The following is a 16,081-nucleotide window of genomic DNA, read 5'->3' on the forward strand; positions in this document are numbered from 1 at the left end:
GAGATGTTAACGTTTTAAATGGGTGAACGCAAAAGTGACAATCGAAAACCCAAAAAGCTCAAAATACCGGCTTTGTTTTTCCGGCTAATAAAGTGTGTGGGCGTATAAAGCAACATGAATCGCCTAGACGACAACTCGGGCAACCACAAATCACATCATATACCCGCCTACCACAAACAGGAACGTGGCAATTGGCAAAAAACTTTCAATTTCACAAGTTACCCTTTAGCGCCTAAACAGTGTGACTTAGAAGAATTAAACTATCTGATTATGGTAGATGCATATGTGCACTTTACATAGAGATGTTAACGTTTTAAATGGGTGAACGCAAAAGTGACTATCGAAAACCCAAAAAGCTCAAAATACCTAGCAACTTCCGGCTTTGTTTTTCCGGCTAATAAAGTATGTGGGCCTATAAAGCAACATGAATCGCCTAGACGACAACTCGGGCATCCACAAATTACATCATATACCCGCCTACCACAAACAGGAACGTGGCAATTGGCAAAAAACTTTCAATTTCACAAGTTACCCTTTAGCGCCTAAACAGTGTGACTTAGAAGAATTAAACTATCTGTATGCGGTAGATGCATATGTGCACTTTACATAGAGATGTTAACGTCTTAAATGGGTTGAACGCAAGAGTGACAATCGAAAACCAAAAAAGCTCAAAATACCTAGCAACTTCCGGCTTTGTTTTTCCGGCTAATAAGGTATGTGGGCCTATAAAGCAACATGAATCGCCTAGACGACAACTCGGGCATCCACAAATTACATCATATACCCGCCTACCACAAACAGGAACTTGGCAATTGGCAAAAAATGTATAATTTTACAAGTTACCCTTTAGCGCTTAAACAGTGTGACTTAGAATAATTAAACTACCTGATTTTGGTAGATGCGTATGTGCACTTTACATAGAGATGTTAACGTCTTAAATGGGTTGAACGCAAGAGTGACAATCGAAAACCCAAAAAGCTCAAAATACGTAGCAACTTCCGGCTTTGTTTTTCCGGCTAATAAAGTATGTGGGCCTATAAAGCAACATGAATCGCCTAGACGACAACTCGGGCATCCACAAATTACATCATATACCCGCCTACCACAAACAGGAACGTGGCAATTGGCAAAAAACTTTCAATTTCACAAGTTACCCTTTAGCGCCTAAACAGTGTGACTTAGAAGAATTAAACTATCTGTATGCGGTAGATGCATATGTGCACTTTACATAGAGATGTTAACGTCTTAAATGGGTTGAACGCAAGAGTGACAATCGAAAACCAAAAAAGCTCAAAATACCTAGCAACTTCCGGCTTTGTTTTTCCGGCTAATAAGGTATGTGGGCCTATAAAGCAACATGAATCGCCTAGACGACAACTCGGGCATCCACAAATTACATCATATACCCGCCTACCACAAACAGGAACTTGGCAATTGGCAAAAAATGTATAATTTTACAAGTTACCCTTTAGCGCTTAAACAGTGTGACTTAGAATAATTAAACTACCTGATTTTGGTAGATGCGTATGTGCACTTTACATAGAGATGTTAACGTCTTAAATGGGTTGAACGCAAGAGTGACAATCGAAAACCCAAAAAGCTCAAAATACGTAGCAACTTCCGGCTTTGTTTTTCCGGCTAATAAAGTATGTGGGCCTATAAAACAATATGGATCACCTAGACTACAACTCGGGCATTCATAAACGACATCATATACCCGCCTACCACAAACAGGAACGTGGCAATTGGCAAAAAATGTTCAATCTTACAAGTTACCCTTTAGCGCCTAAACAGTGTGACTTAGAATAATTAAACTATCTGTATGCGGTAGATGCATATGTGCACTTAACATAGAGATGTTAACGTCTTAAATGGGTTGAACGCAAGAGTGACAATCGAAAACCCAAAAAGCTCAAAATACCGGCTTTGGTTTTCCGGCTAATAAAGTGTGTGGGCGTATAAAGCAACATGAATCGCCTAGACGACAACTCGGGCATCCACAAATCACATCATATAGCCGCCTACCACAAACAGGAACGTGGCATTTGGCAAAAAACTTTCAATTTCACAAGTTACCCTTTAGCGCCTAAACAGTGTGACTTAGAAGAATTAAACTATCTGATTATGGTAGATGCATATGTGCACTTTACATAGAGATGTTAACGTTTTAAATGGGTTGAACGCAAAAGTGACAATCGAAAACCCAAAAAGCTCAAAATACCTAGCAACTTCCGGCTTTGTTTTTCCGGCTAATAAAGTATGTGGGCGTATAAAGCAACATGAATCGCCTAGACGACAACTCGGGCATCCACAAATTACATCATATACCCGCCTACCACAAACAGGAACGTGGCAATTGGCAAAAAATGTATAATCTTACAAGTTACCCTTTAGCGCTTAAACAGTGTGACTTAGAATAATTAAACTACCTGATTTTGGTAGATGCGTATGTGCACTTTATATAGAGATGTTAACGTCTTAAATGGGTTGAACGCAAGAGTGACAATCGAAAACCTAAAAAGCTCAAAATACGTAGCAACTTTCGGCTTTGTTTTTCCGGCTTATAAAGTATGTGGGCCTATAAAACAATATGGATCACCTAGACTACAACTCGGGCATTCATAAACGACACCATATACCCGCCTACCACAAACAGGAACGTGGCAATTGGCAAAAAATGTTCAATCTTACAAGTTACCCTTTAGCGCCTAAACAGTGTGACTTAGAATAATTAAACTATCTGTATGCGGTAGATGCATATGTGCACTTTACATAGAGATGTTAACGTCTTAAATGGGTTGAACGCAAGAGTGACAATCGAAAACCCAAAAAGCTCAAAATACCGGCTTTGTTTTTCCGGCTAATAAAGTGTGTGGGCGTATAAAGCAACATGAATCGCCTAGACGACAACTCGGGCATCCACAAATCACATCATATACCCGCCTATCACAAACAGGAACGTGGCAATTGTCAAAAAACTTTCAATTTCACAAGTTACCCTTTAGCGCCTAAACAGTGTGACTTAGAAGAATTAAACTATCTGATTATGGTATATGCATATGTGCACTTTACATAGAGATGTTAACGTCTTAAATGGGTTGAACGCAAGAGTGACAATCACAAACTCAAAAAGCTCAAAATACCTAGCAACTTCCGGCTTTGTTTTTCCGGCTAATAAAGTGTGTGGGCGTATAAAGCAACATGAATCGCCTAGACGACAACTCGGGCATTCATAAACGACATCATATACCCGCCTACCACAAACAGGAACGTGGCAATTGGCAAAAAACTTTCAATTTCACAAGTTACCCTTTAGCGCCTAAACAGTGTGACTTAGAAGAATTAAACTACCTGATTTTGGTAGATGCGTATGTGCACTTTACATAGAAATATTAACGTCTTAAATGGGTTGAACGCAAAAGTGACAATCGAAAACCCAAAAAGCTCAAAATACCTAGCAACTTCCGGCTTTGTTTTTCCGGCTAATAAAGTATGTGGGCGTATAAAGCAACATGAATCGCCTAGACGACAACTCGGGCATCCACAAATTACATCATATACCCGCCTACCACAAACAGGAACGTGGCAATTGGCAAAAAACTTTCAATTTCACAAGTTACCCTTTAGCGCCTAAACAGTGTGACTTAGAAGAATTAAACTACCTGATTTTGGTAGATGCGTATTTGCACTTTACATAGAAATATTAAAATCTTAAATGGGTTGAACGCAAAAGTGACAATCGAAAACCCAAAAAGCTCAAAATACCTAGCAACTTCCGGCTTTGTTTTTCCGGCTAATAAAGTATGTGGACGTATAAAGCAACATGAATCGCCTAGACGACAACTCGGGCATCCACAAATTACATCATATACCCGCCTACCACAAACAGGAACGTGGCAATTGGCAAAAAACGTTCAATCTTACAAGTTACCCTTTAGCGCCTAAATAGTGTGACTTAGAAGAATTAAACTATCTGTATGCGGTAGATGCATATGTGCACTTTACATAGAGATGTTAACGTCTTAAATGGGTTGAACGCAAGAGTGACAATCGAAAACCAAAAAAGCTCAAAATACCTAGCAACTTCCGGCTTTCTTTTTCCGGCTAATAAGGTATGTGGGCCTATAAAGCAACATGAATCGCCTAGACGACAACTCGGGCATCCACAAATTACATCATATACCCGTCTACCACAAACAGGAACGTGGCAATTGGCAAAAAATGTATAATCTTACAAGTTACCCTTTAGCGCTTAAACAGTGTGACTTAGAATAATTAAACTACCTGATTTTGGTAGATGCGTATGTGCACTTTACATAGAGATGTTAACGTCTTAAATGGGTTGAACGCAAGAGTGACAACCGAAAACCTCAAAATACCAAGCAAGTTCCAGTTTTGTTTTTGCGGCTAATAAACTATGTGGGCGTATAAAGCAACATGAATCGCCTAGACGACAACTCGGTCATCCACAAATCACATCATATACCCGCCTACCACAAACAGGAACGTGGCAATTGGCAAAAAACGTTCAATCTTACAAGTTACCCTTTAGCGCCTAAATAGTGTGACTTAGAAGAATTAAACTATCTGTATGCGGTAGATGCATATGTGCACTTTACATAGAGATGTTAACGTCTTAAATGGGTTGAACGCAAGAGTGACAATCGAAAACCAAAAAAGCTCAAAATACCTAGCAACTTCCGGCTTTCTTTTTCCGGCTAATAAGGTATGTGGGCCTATAAAGCAACATGAATCGCCTAGACGACAACTCGGGCATCCACAAATTACATCATATACCCGTCTACCACAAACAGGAACGTGGCAATTGGCAAAAAATGTATAATCTTACAAGTTACCCTTTAGCGCTTAAACAGTGTGACTTAGAATACTTAAACTACCTGATTTTGGTAGATGCGTATGTGCACTTTACATAGAGATGTTAACGTCTTAAATGGGTTGAACGCAAGAGTGACAATCGAAAACCCAAAAAGCTCAAAATACGTAGCAACTTCCGGCTTTGTTTTTCCGGCTAATAAAGTATGTGGGCCTATAACACAATATGGATCACCTAGACTACAACTCGGGCATTCATAAACGACATCATATACCCGCCTACCACAAACAGGAACGTGGCAATTGGCAAAAAATGTTCAATCTTACAAGTTACCCTTTAGCGCCTAAACAGTGTGACTTAGAATAATTAAACTATCTGTATGCGGTAGATGCATATGTGCACTTTACATAGAGATGTTAACGTCTTAAATGGGTTGAACGCAAGAGTGACAATCGAAAACCCAAAAAGCTCAAAATACCGGCTTTGTTTTTCCGGCTAATAAAGTATGTGGGCCTATAAAGCAACATGAATCGCCTAGACGACAACTCGGGCATCCACAAATCACATCATATACCCGCCTACCACAAACAGGAACGTGGCAATTGGCAAAAAACTTTCAATTTCACAAGTTACCCTTTAGCGCCTAAACAGTGTGACTTAGAAGAATTAAACTATCTGATTATGGTAGATTCATATGTGCACTTTACATAGAGATGTTAACGTCTTAAATGGGTTGAACGCAAGAGTGACAATCAAAAACTCAAAAAGCTCAAAATACCTAGCAACTTCCGGCTTTGTTTTTCCGGCTAATAAGGTGTGTGGGCGTATAAAGCAACATGAATCGCCTAGACGACAACTCGGGCATTCATAAACGACATCATATACCCGCCTACCACAAACAGGAACGTGGCAATTGGCAAAAAACTTTCAATTTCACAAGTTACCCTTTAGCGCCTAAACAGTGTGACTTAGAAGAATTAAACTATCTGATTATGGTAGATGCATATGTGCACTTTACATAGAGATGTTAACGTTTTAAATGGGTGAACGCAAAAGTGACTATCGAAAACCCAAAAAGCTCAAAATACCTAGCAACTTCCGGCTTTGTTTTTCCGGCTAATAAAGTATGTGGGCCTATAAAGCAACATGAATCGCCTAGACGACAACTCGGGCATCCACAAATTACATCATATACCCGCCTACCACAAACAGGAACGTGGCAATTGGCAAAAAACTTTCAATTTCACAAGTTACCCTTTAGCGCCTAAACAGTGTGACTTAGAAGAATTAAACTATCTGTATGCGGTAGATGCATATGTGCACTTTACATAGAGATGTTAACGTCTTAAATGGGTTGAACGCAAGAGTGACAATCGAAAACCAAAAAAGCTCAAAATACCTAGCAACTTCCGGCTTTGTTTTTCCGGCTAATAAGGTATGTGGGCCTATAAAGCAACATGAATCGCCTAGACGACAACTCGGGCATCCACAAATTACATCATATACCCGCCTACCACAAACAGGAACTTGGCAATTGGCAAAAAATGTATAATTTTACAAGTTACCCTTTAGCGCTTAAACAGTGTGACTTAGAATAATTAAACTACCTGATTTTGGTAGATGCGTATGTGCACTTTACATAGAGATGTTAACGTCTTAAATGGGTTGAACGCAAGAGTGACAATCGAAAACCCAAAAAGCTCAAAATACGTAGCAACTTCCGGCTTTGTTTTTCCGGCTAATAAAGTATGTGGGCCTATAAAGCAACATGAATCGCCTAGACGACAACTCGGGCATCCACAAATTACATCATATACCCGCCTACCACAAACAGGAACGTGGCAATTGGCAAAAAACTTTCAATTTCACAAGTTACCCTTTAGCGCCTAAACAGTGTGACTTAGAAGAATTAAACTATCTGTATGCGGTAGATGCATATGTGCACTTTACATAGAGATGTTAACGTCTTAAATGGGTTGAACGCAAGAGTGACAATCGAAAACCAAAAAAGCTCAAAATACCTAGCAACTTCCGGCTTTGTTTTTCCGGCTAATAAGGTATGTGGGCCTATAAAGCAACATGAATCGCCTAGACGACAACTCGGGCATCCACAAATTACATCATATACCCGCCTACCACAAACAGGAACTTGGCAATTGGCAAAAAATGTATAATTTTACAAGTTACCCTTTAGCGCTTAAACAGTGTGACTTAGAATAATTAAACTACCTGATTTTGGTAGATGCGTATGTGCACTTTACATAGAGATGTTAACGTCTTAAATGGGTTGAACGCAAGAGTGACAATCGAAAACCCAAAAAGCTCAAAATACGTAGCAACTTCCGGCTTTGTTTTTCCGGCTAATAAAGTATGTGGGCCTATAAAACAATATGGATCACCTAGACTACAACTCGGGCATTCATAAACGACATCATATACCCGCCTACCACAAACAGGAACGTGGCAATTGGCAAAAAATGTTCAATCTTACAAGTTACCCTTTAGCGCCTAAACAGTGTGACTTAGAATAATTAAACTATCTGTATGCGGTAGATGCATATGTGCACTTAACATAGAGATGTTAACGTCTTAAATGGGTTGAACGCAAGAGTGACAATCGAAAACCCAAAAAGCTCAAAATACCGGCTTTGGTTTTCCGGCTAATAAAGTGTGTGGGCGTATAAAGCAACATGAATCGCCTAGACGACAACTCGGGCATCCACAAATCACATCATATAGCCGCCTACCACAAACAGGAACGTGGCATTTGGCAAAAAACTTTCAATTTCACAAGTTACCCTTTAGCGCCTAAACAGTGTGACTTAGAAGAATTAAACTATCTGATTATGGTAGATGCATATGTGCACTTTACATAGAGATGTTAACGTTTTAAATGGGTTGAACGCAAAAGTGACAATCGAAAACCCAAAAAGCTCAAAATACCTAGCAACTTCCGGCTTTGTTTTTCCGGCTAATAAAGTATGTGGGCGTATAAAGCAACATGAATCGCCTAGACGACAACTCGGGCATCCACAAATTACATCATATACCCGCCTACCACAAACAGGAACGTGGCAATTGGCAAAAAATGTATAATCTTACAAGTTACCCTTTAGCGCTTAAACAGTGTGACTTAGAATAATTAAACTACCTGATTTTGGTAGATGCGTATGTGCACTTTATATAGAGATGTTAACGTCTTAAATGGGTTGAACGCAAGAGTGACAATCGAAAACCTAAAAAGCTCAAAATACGTAGCAACTTTCGGCTTTGTTTTTCCGGCTTATAAAGTATGTGGGCCTATAAAACAATATGGATCACCTAGACTACAACTCGGGCATTCATAAACGACACCATATACCCGCCTACCACAAACAGGAACGTGGCAATTGGCAAAAAATGTTCAATCTTACAAGTTACCCTTTAGCGCCTAAACAGTGTGACTTAGAATAATTAAACTATCTGTATGCGGTAGATGCATATGTGCACTTTACATAGAGATGTTAACGTCTTAAATGGGTTGAACGCAAGAGTGACAATCGAAAACCCAAAAAGCTCAAAATACCGGCTTTGTTTTTCCGGCTAATAAAGTGTGTGGGCGTATAAAGCAACATGAATCGCCTAGACGACAACTCGGGCATCCACAAATCACATCATATACCCGCCTATCACAAACAGGAACGTGGCAATTGTCAAAAAACTTTCAATTTCACAAGTTACCCTTTAGCGCCTAAACAGTGTGACTTAGAAGAATTAAACTATCTGATTATGGTATATGCATATGTGCACTTTACATAGAGATGTTAACGTCTTAAATGGGTTGAACGCAAGAGTGACAATCACAAACTCAAAAAGCTCAAAATACCTAGCAACTTCCGGCTTTGTTTTTCCGGCTAATAAAGTGTGTGGGCGTATAAAGCAACATGAATCGCCTAGACGACAACTCGGGCATTCATAAACGACATCATATACCCGCCTACCACAAACAGGAACGTGGCAATTGGCAAAAAACTTTCAATTTCACAAGTTACCCTTTAGCGCCTAAACAGTGTGACTTAGAAGAATTAAACTACCTGATTTTGGTAGATGCGTATGTGCACTTTACATAGAAATATTAACGTCTTAAATGGGTTGAACGCAAAAGTGACAATCGAAAACCCAAAAAGCTCAAAATACCTAGCAACTTCCGGCTTTGTTTTTCCGGCTAATAAAGTATGTGGGCGTATAAAGCAACATGAATCGCCTAGACGACAACTCGGGCATCCACAAATTACATCATATACCCGCCTACCACAAACAGGAACGTGGCAATTGGCAAAAAACTTTCAATTTCACAAGTTACCCTTTAGCGCCTAAACAGTGTGACTTAGAAGAATTAAACTACCTGATTTTGGTAGATGCGTATTTGCACTTTACATAGAAATATTAAAATCTTAAATGGGTTGAACGCAAAAGTGACAATCGAAAACCCAAAAAGCTCAAAATACCTAGCAACTTCCGGCTTTGTTTTTCCGGCTAATAAAGTATGTGGACGTATAAAGCAACATGAATCGCCTAGACGACAACTCGGGCATCCACAAATTACATCATATACCCGCCTACCACAAACAGGAACGTGGCAATTGGCAAAAAACGTTCAATCTTACAAGTTACCCTTTAGCGCCTAAATAGTGTGACTTAGAAGAATTAAACTATCTGTATGCGGTAGATGCATATGTGCACTTTACATAGAGATGTTAACGTCTTAAATGGGTTGAACGCAAGAGTGACAATCGAAAACCAAAAAAGCTCAAAATACCTAGCAACTTCCGGCTTTCTTTTTCCGGCTAATAAGGTATGTGGGCCTATAAAGCAACATGAATCGCCTAGACGACAACTCGGGCATCCACAAATTACATCATATACCCGTCTACCACAAACAGGAACGTGGCAATTGGCAAAAAATGTATAATCTTACAAGTTACCCTTTAGCGCTTAAACAGTGTGACTTAGAATAATTAAACTACCTGATTTTGGTAGATGCGTATGTGCACTTTACATAGAGATGTTAACGTCTTAAATGGGTTGAACGCAAGAGTGACAACCGAAAACCTCAAAATACCAAGCAAGTTCCAGTTTTGTTTTTGCGGCTAATAAACTATGTGGGCGTATAAAGCAACATGAATCGCCTAGACGACAACTCGGTCATCCACAAATCACATCATATACCCGCCTACCACAAACAGGAACGTGGCAATTGGCAAAAAACGTTCAATCTTACAAGTTACCCTTTAGCGCCTAAATAGTGTGACTTAGAAGAATTAAACTATCTGTATGCGGTAGATGCATATGTGCACTTTACATAGAGATGTTAACGTCTTAAATGGGTTGAACGCAAGAGTGACAATCGAAAACCAAAAAAGCTCAAAATACCTAGCAACTTCCGGCTTTCTTTTTCCGGCTAATAAGGTATGTGGGCCTATAAAGCAACATGAATCGCCTAGACGACAACTCGGGCATCCACAAATTACATCATATACCCGTCTACCACAAACAGGAACGTGGCAATTGGCAAAAAATGTATAATCTTACAAGTTACCCTTTAGCGCTTAAACAGTGTGACTTAGAATACTTAAACTACCTGATTTTGGTAGATGCGTATGTGCACTTTACATAGAGATGTTAACGTCTTAAATGGGTTGAACGCAAGAGTGACAATCGAAAACCCAAAAAGCTCAAAATACGTAGCAACTTCCGGCTTTGTTTTTCCGGCTAATAAAGTATGTGGGCCTATAACACAATATGGATCACCTAGACTACAACTCGGGCATTCATAAACGACATCATATACCCGCCTACCACAAACAGGAACGTGGCAATTGGCAAAAAATGTTCAATCTTACAAGTTACCCTTTAGCGCCTAAACAGTGTGACTTAGAATAATTAAACTATCTGTATGCGGTAGATGCATATGTGCACTTTACATAGAGATGTTAACGTCTTAAATGGGTTGAACGCAAGAGTGACAATCGAAAACCCAAAAAGCTCAAAATACCGGCTTTGTTTTTCCGGCTAATAAAGTATGTGGGCCTATAAAGCAACATGAATCGCCTAGACGACAACTCGGGCATCCACAAATCACATCATATACCCGCCTACCACAAACAGGAACGTGGCAATTGGCAAAAAACTTTCAATTTCACAAGTTACCCTTTAGCGCCTAAACAGTGTGACTTAGAAGAATTAAACTATCTGATTATGGTAGATTCATATGTGCACTTTACATAGAGATGTTAACGTCTTAAATGGGTTGAACGCAAGAGTGACAATCAAAAACTCAAAAAGCTCAAAATACCTAGCAACTTCCGGCTTTGTTTTTCCGGCTAATAAGGTGTGTGGGCGTATAAAGCAACATGAATCGCCTAGACGACAACTCGGGCATTCATAAACGACATCATATACCCGCCTACCACAAACAGGAACGTGGCAATTGGCAAAAAACTTTCAATTTCACAAGTTACCCTTTAGCGCCTAAACAGTGTGACTTAGAAGAATTAAACTACCTGATTTTGGTAGATGCGTATGTGCACTTTACATAGAAATATTAACGTCTTAAATGGGTTGAACGCAAAAGTGACAATCGAAAACCCAAAAAGCTCAAAATACCTAGCAACTTCCGGCTTTGTTTTTCCGGCTAATAAAGTATGTGGGCGTATAAAGCAACATGAATCGCCTAGACGACAACTCGGGCATCCACAAATTACATCATATACCCGCCTACCACAAACAGGAACGTGGCAATTGGCAAAAAACTTTCAATTTCACAAGTTACCCTTTAGCGCCTAAACAGTGTGACTTAGAAGAATTAAACTATCTGATTATGGTAGATGCATATGTGCACTTTACATAGAGATGTTAACGTCTTAAATGGGTTGAACGCAAGAGTGACAATCGAAAACCCAAAAAGCTCAAAATACGTAGCAACTTCCGGCTTTGTTTTTCCGGCTAATAAAGTATGTGGGCCTATAAAACAATATGGATCACCTAGACTACAACTCGGGCATTCATAAACGACATCATATACCCGCCTACCACAAACAGGAACGTGGCAATTGGCAAAAAATGTTCAATCTTACAAGTTACCCTTTAGCGCCTAAACAGTGTGACTTAGAATAATTAAACTATCTGTATGCGGTAGATGCATATGTGCACTTTACATAGAGATGTTAACGTCTTAAATGGGTTGAACGCAAGAGTGACAATCGAAAACCCAAAAAGCTCAAAATACCGGCTTTGTTTTTCCGGCTAATAAAGTGTGTGGGCGTATAAAGCAACATGAATCGCCTAGACGACAACTCGGGCATCCACAAATCACATCATATACCCGCCTATCACAAACAGGAATGTGGCAATTGTCAAAAAACTTTCAATTTCACAAGTTACCCTTTAGCGCCTAAACAGTGTGACTTAGAAGAATTAGACTATCTGATTATGGTATATGCATATGTGCACTTTACATAGAGATGTTAACGTCTTAAATGGGTTGAACGCAAGAGTGACAATCACAAACTCAAAAAGCTCAAAATACCTAGCAACTTCCGGCTTTGTTTTTCCGGCTAATAAAGTGTGTGGGCGTATAAAGCAACATGAATCGCCTAGACGACAACTCGGGCATTCATAAACGACATCATATACCCGCCTACCACAAACAGGAACGTGGCAATTGGCAAAAAACTTTCAATTTCACAAGTTACCCTTTAGCGCCTAAACAGTGTGACTTAGAAGAATTAAACTACCTGATTTTGGTAGATGCGTATGTGCACTTTACATAGAAATATTAACGTCTTAAATGGGTTGAACGCAAAAGTGACAATCGAAAACCCAAAAAGCTCAAAATACCTAGCAACTTCCGGCTTTGTTTTTCCGGCTAATAAAGTATGTGGGCGTATAAAGCAACATGAATCGCCTAGACGACAACTCGGGCATCCACAAATTACATCATATACCCGCCTACCACAAACAGGAACGTGGCAATTGGCAAAAAACTTTCAATTTCACAAGTTACCCTTTAGCGCCTAAACAGTGTGACTTAGAAGAATTAAACTACCTGATTTTGGTAGATGCGTATTTGCACTTTACATAGAAATATTAACGTCTTAAATGGGTTGAACGCAAAAGTGACAATCGAAAACCCAAAAAGCTCAAAATACCTAGCAACTTCCGGCTTTGTTTTTCCGGCTAATAAAGTATGTGGACGTATAAAGCAACATGAATCGCCTAGACGACAACTCGGGCATCCACAAATTACATCATATACCCGCCTACCACAAACAGGAACGTGGCAATTGGCAAAAAATGTATAATTTTACAAGTTACCCTTTAGCGCTTAAACAGTGTGACTTAGAATAATTAAACTACCTGATTTTGGTAGATGCGTATGTGCACTTTACATAGAGATGTTAACGTCTTAAATGGGTTGAACGCAAGAGTGACAATCGAAAACCCAAAAAGCTCAAAATACGTAGCAACTTCCGGCTTTGTTTTTCCGGCTAATAAAGTATGTGGGCCTATAAAACAATATGGATCACCTAGACTACAACTCGGGCATTCATAAACGACATCATATACCCGCCTACCACAAACAGGAACGTGGCAATTGGCAAAAAATGTTCAATCTTACAAGTTACCCTTTAGCGCCTAAATAGTGTGACTTAGAAGAATTAAACTATCTGTATGCGGTAGATGCATATGTGCACTTTACATAGAGATGTTAACGTCTTAAATGGGTTGAACGCAAGAGTGACAATCGAAAACCCAAAAAGCTCAAAATACCGGCTTTGTTTTTCCGGCTAATAAAGTGTGTGGGCGTATAAAGCAACATGAATCGCCTAGACGACAACTCGGGCATCCACAAATCACATCATATACCCGCCTACCATAAACAGGAACGTGGCAATTGGCAAAAAACTTTCAATTTCACAAGTTACCCTTTAGCGCCTAAACAGTGTGACTTAGAAGAATTAAACTATCTGATTATGGTAGATGCATATGTGCCCTTTACATAGAGATGTTAACGTCTTAAATAGGTTGAACGCAAGAGTGACAACCGAAAACCTCAAAATACCAAGCAAGTTCCAGTTTTGTTTTTGCGGCTAATAACCTATGTGGGCGTATAAAGCAACATGAATCGCCTAGACGACAACTCGGTCATCCACAAATCACATCATATACCCGCCTACCACAAACAGGAACGTGGCAATTGGCAAAAAATGTATAATTTTACAAGTTACCCTTTAGCGCTTAAACAGTGTGACTTAGAATAATTAAACTACCTGATTTTGGTAGATGCGTATGTGCACTTTACATAGAGATGTTAACGTCTTAAATGGGTTGAACGCAAGAGTGACAATCGAAAACCCAAAAAGCTCAAAATACGTAGCAACTTCCGGCTTTGTTTTTCCGGCTAATAAAGTATGTGGGCCTATAAAACAATATGGATCACCTAGACTACAACTCGGGCATTCATAAACGACATCATATACCCGCCTACCACAAACAGGAACGTGGCAATTGGCAAAAAATGTTCAATCTTACAAGTTACCCTTTAGCGCCTAAATAGTGTGACTTAGAAGAATTAAACTATCTGTATGCGGTAGATGCATATGTGCACTTTACATAGAGATGTTAACGTCTTAAATGGGTTGAACGCAAGAGTGACAATCGAAAACCAAAAAAGCTCAAAATACCTAGCAACTTCCGGCTTTGTTTTTCCGGCTAATAAGGTATGTGGGCCTATAAAGCAACATGAATCGCCTAGACGACCACTCGGGCATCCACAAATTACATCATATACCCGCCTACCACAAACAGGAACGTGGCAATTGGCAAAAAATGTATAATTTTACAAGTTACCCTTTAGCGCTTAAACAGTGTGACTTAGAATAATTAAACTACCTGATTTTGGTAGATGCGTATGTGCACTTTACATAGAGATGTTAACGTCTTAAATGGGTTGAACGCAAGAGTGACAATCGAAAACCCAAAAAGCTCAAAATACGTAGCAACTTCCGGCTTTGTTTTTCCGGCTAATAAAGTATGTGGGCCTATAAAACAATATGGATCACCTAGACTACAACTCGGGCATTCATAAACGACATCATATACCCGCCTACCACAAACAGGCACGTGGCAATTGGCAAAAAATGTTCAATCTTACAAGTTACCCTTTAGCGCCTAAACAGTGTGACTTAGAATAATTAAACTATCTGTATGCGGTAGATGCATATGTGCACTTTACATAGAGATGTTAACGTCTTAAATGGGTTGAACGCAAGAGTGACAATCGAAAACCCAAAAAGCTCAAAATACCGGCTTTGTTTTTCCGGCTAATAAAGTGTGTGGGCGTATAAAGCAACATGAATCGCCTAGACGACAACTCGGGCATCCACAAATCACATCATATACCCGCCTACCATAAACAGGAACGTGGCAATTGGCAAAAAACTTTCAATTTCACAAGTTACCCTTTAGCGCCTAAACAGTGTGACTTAGAAGAATTAAACTATCTGATTATGGTAGATGCATATGTGCACTTTACATAGAGATGTTAACGTTTTAAATGGGTTGAACGCAAAAGTGACAATCGAAAACCCAAAAAGCTCAAAATACCTAGCAACTTCCGGCTTTGTTTTTCCGGCTAATAAAGTATGTGGGCGTATAAAGCAACATGAATCGCCTAGACGACAACTCGGGCATCCACAAATTACATCATATACCCGCCTACCACAAACAGGAACGTGGCAATTGGCAAAAAACTTTCAATTTCACAAGTTACCCTTTAGCGCCTAAACAGTGTGACTTAGAAGAATTAAACTACCTGATTTTGGTAGATGCGTATGTGCACTTTACATAGAAATATTAACGTCTTAAATGGGTTGAACGCAAAAGTGACAATCGAAAACCCAAAAAGCTCAAAATACCTAGCAACTTCCGGCTTTGTTTTTCCGGCTAATAAAGTATGTGGGCGTATAAAGCAACATGAATCGCCTAGACGACAACTCGGGCATCCACAAATTACATCATATACCCGCCTACCACAAACAGGAACGTGGCAATTGGCAAAAAACTTTCAATTTCACAAGTTACCCTTTAGCGCCTAAACAGTGTGACTTAGAAGAATTAAACTACCTGATTTTGGTAGATGCGTATTTGCACTTTACATAGAAATATTAACGTCTTAAATGGGTTGAACGCAAAAGTGACAATCGA

The sequence above is a fragment of the Bactrocera oleae genome, chromosome 4 (assembly GCF_042242935.1).
Source record: "Bactrocera oleae isolate idBacOlea1 chromosome 4, idBacOlea1, whole genome shotgun sequence".
Lineage (NCBI taxonomy): Eukaryota > Metazoa > Arthropoda > Insecta > Diptera > Tephritidae > Bactrocera > Bactrocera oleae.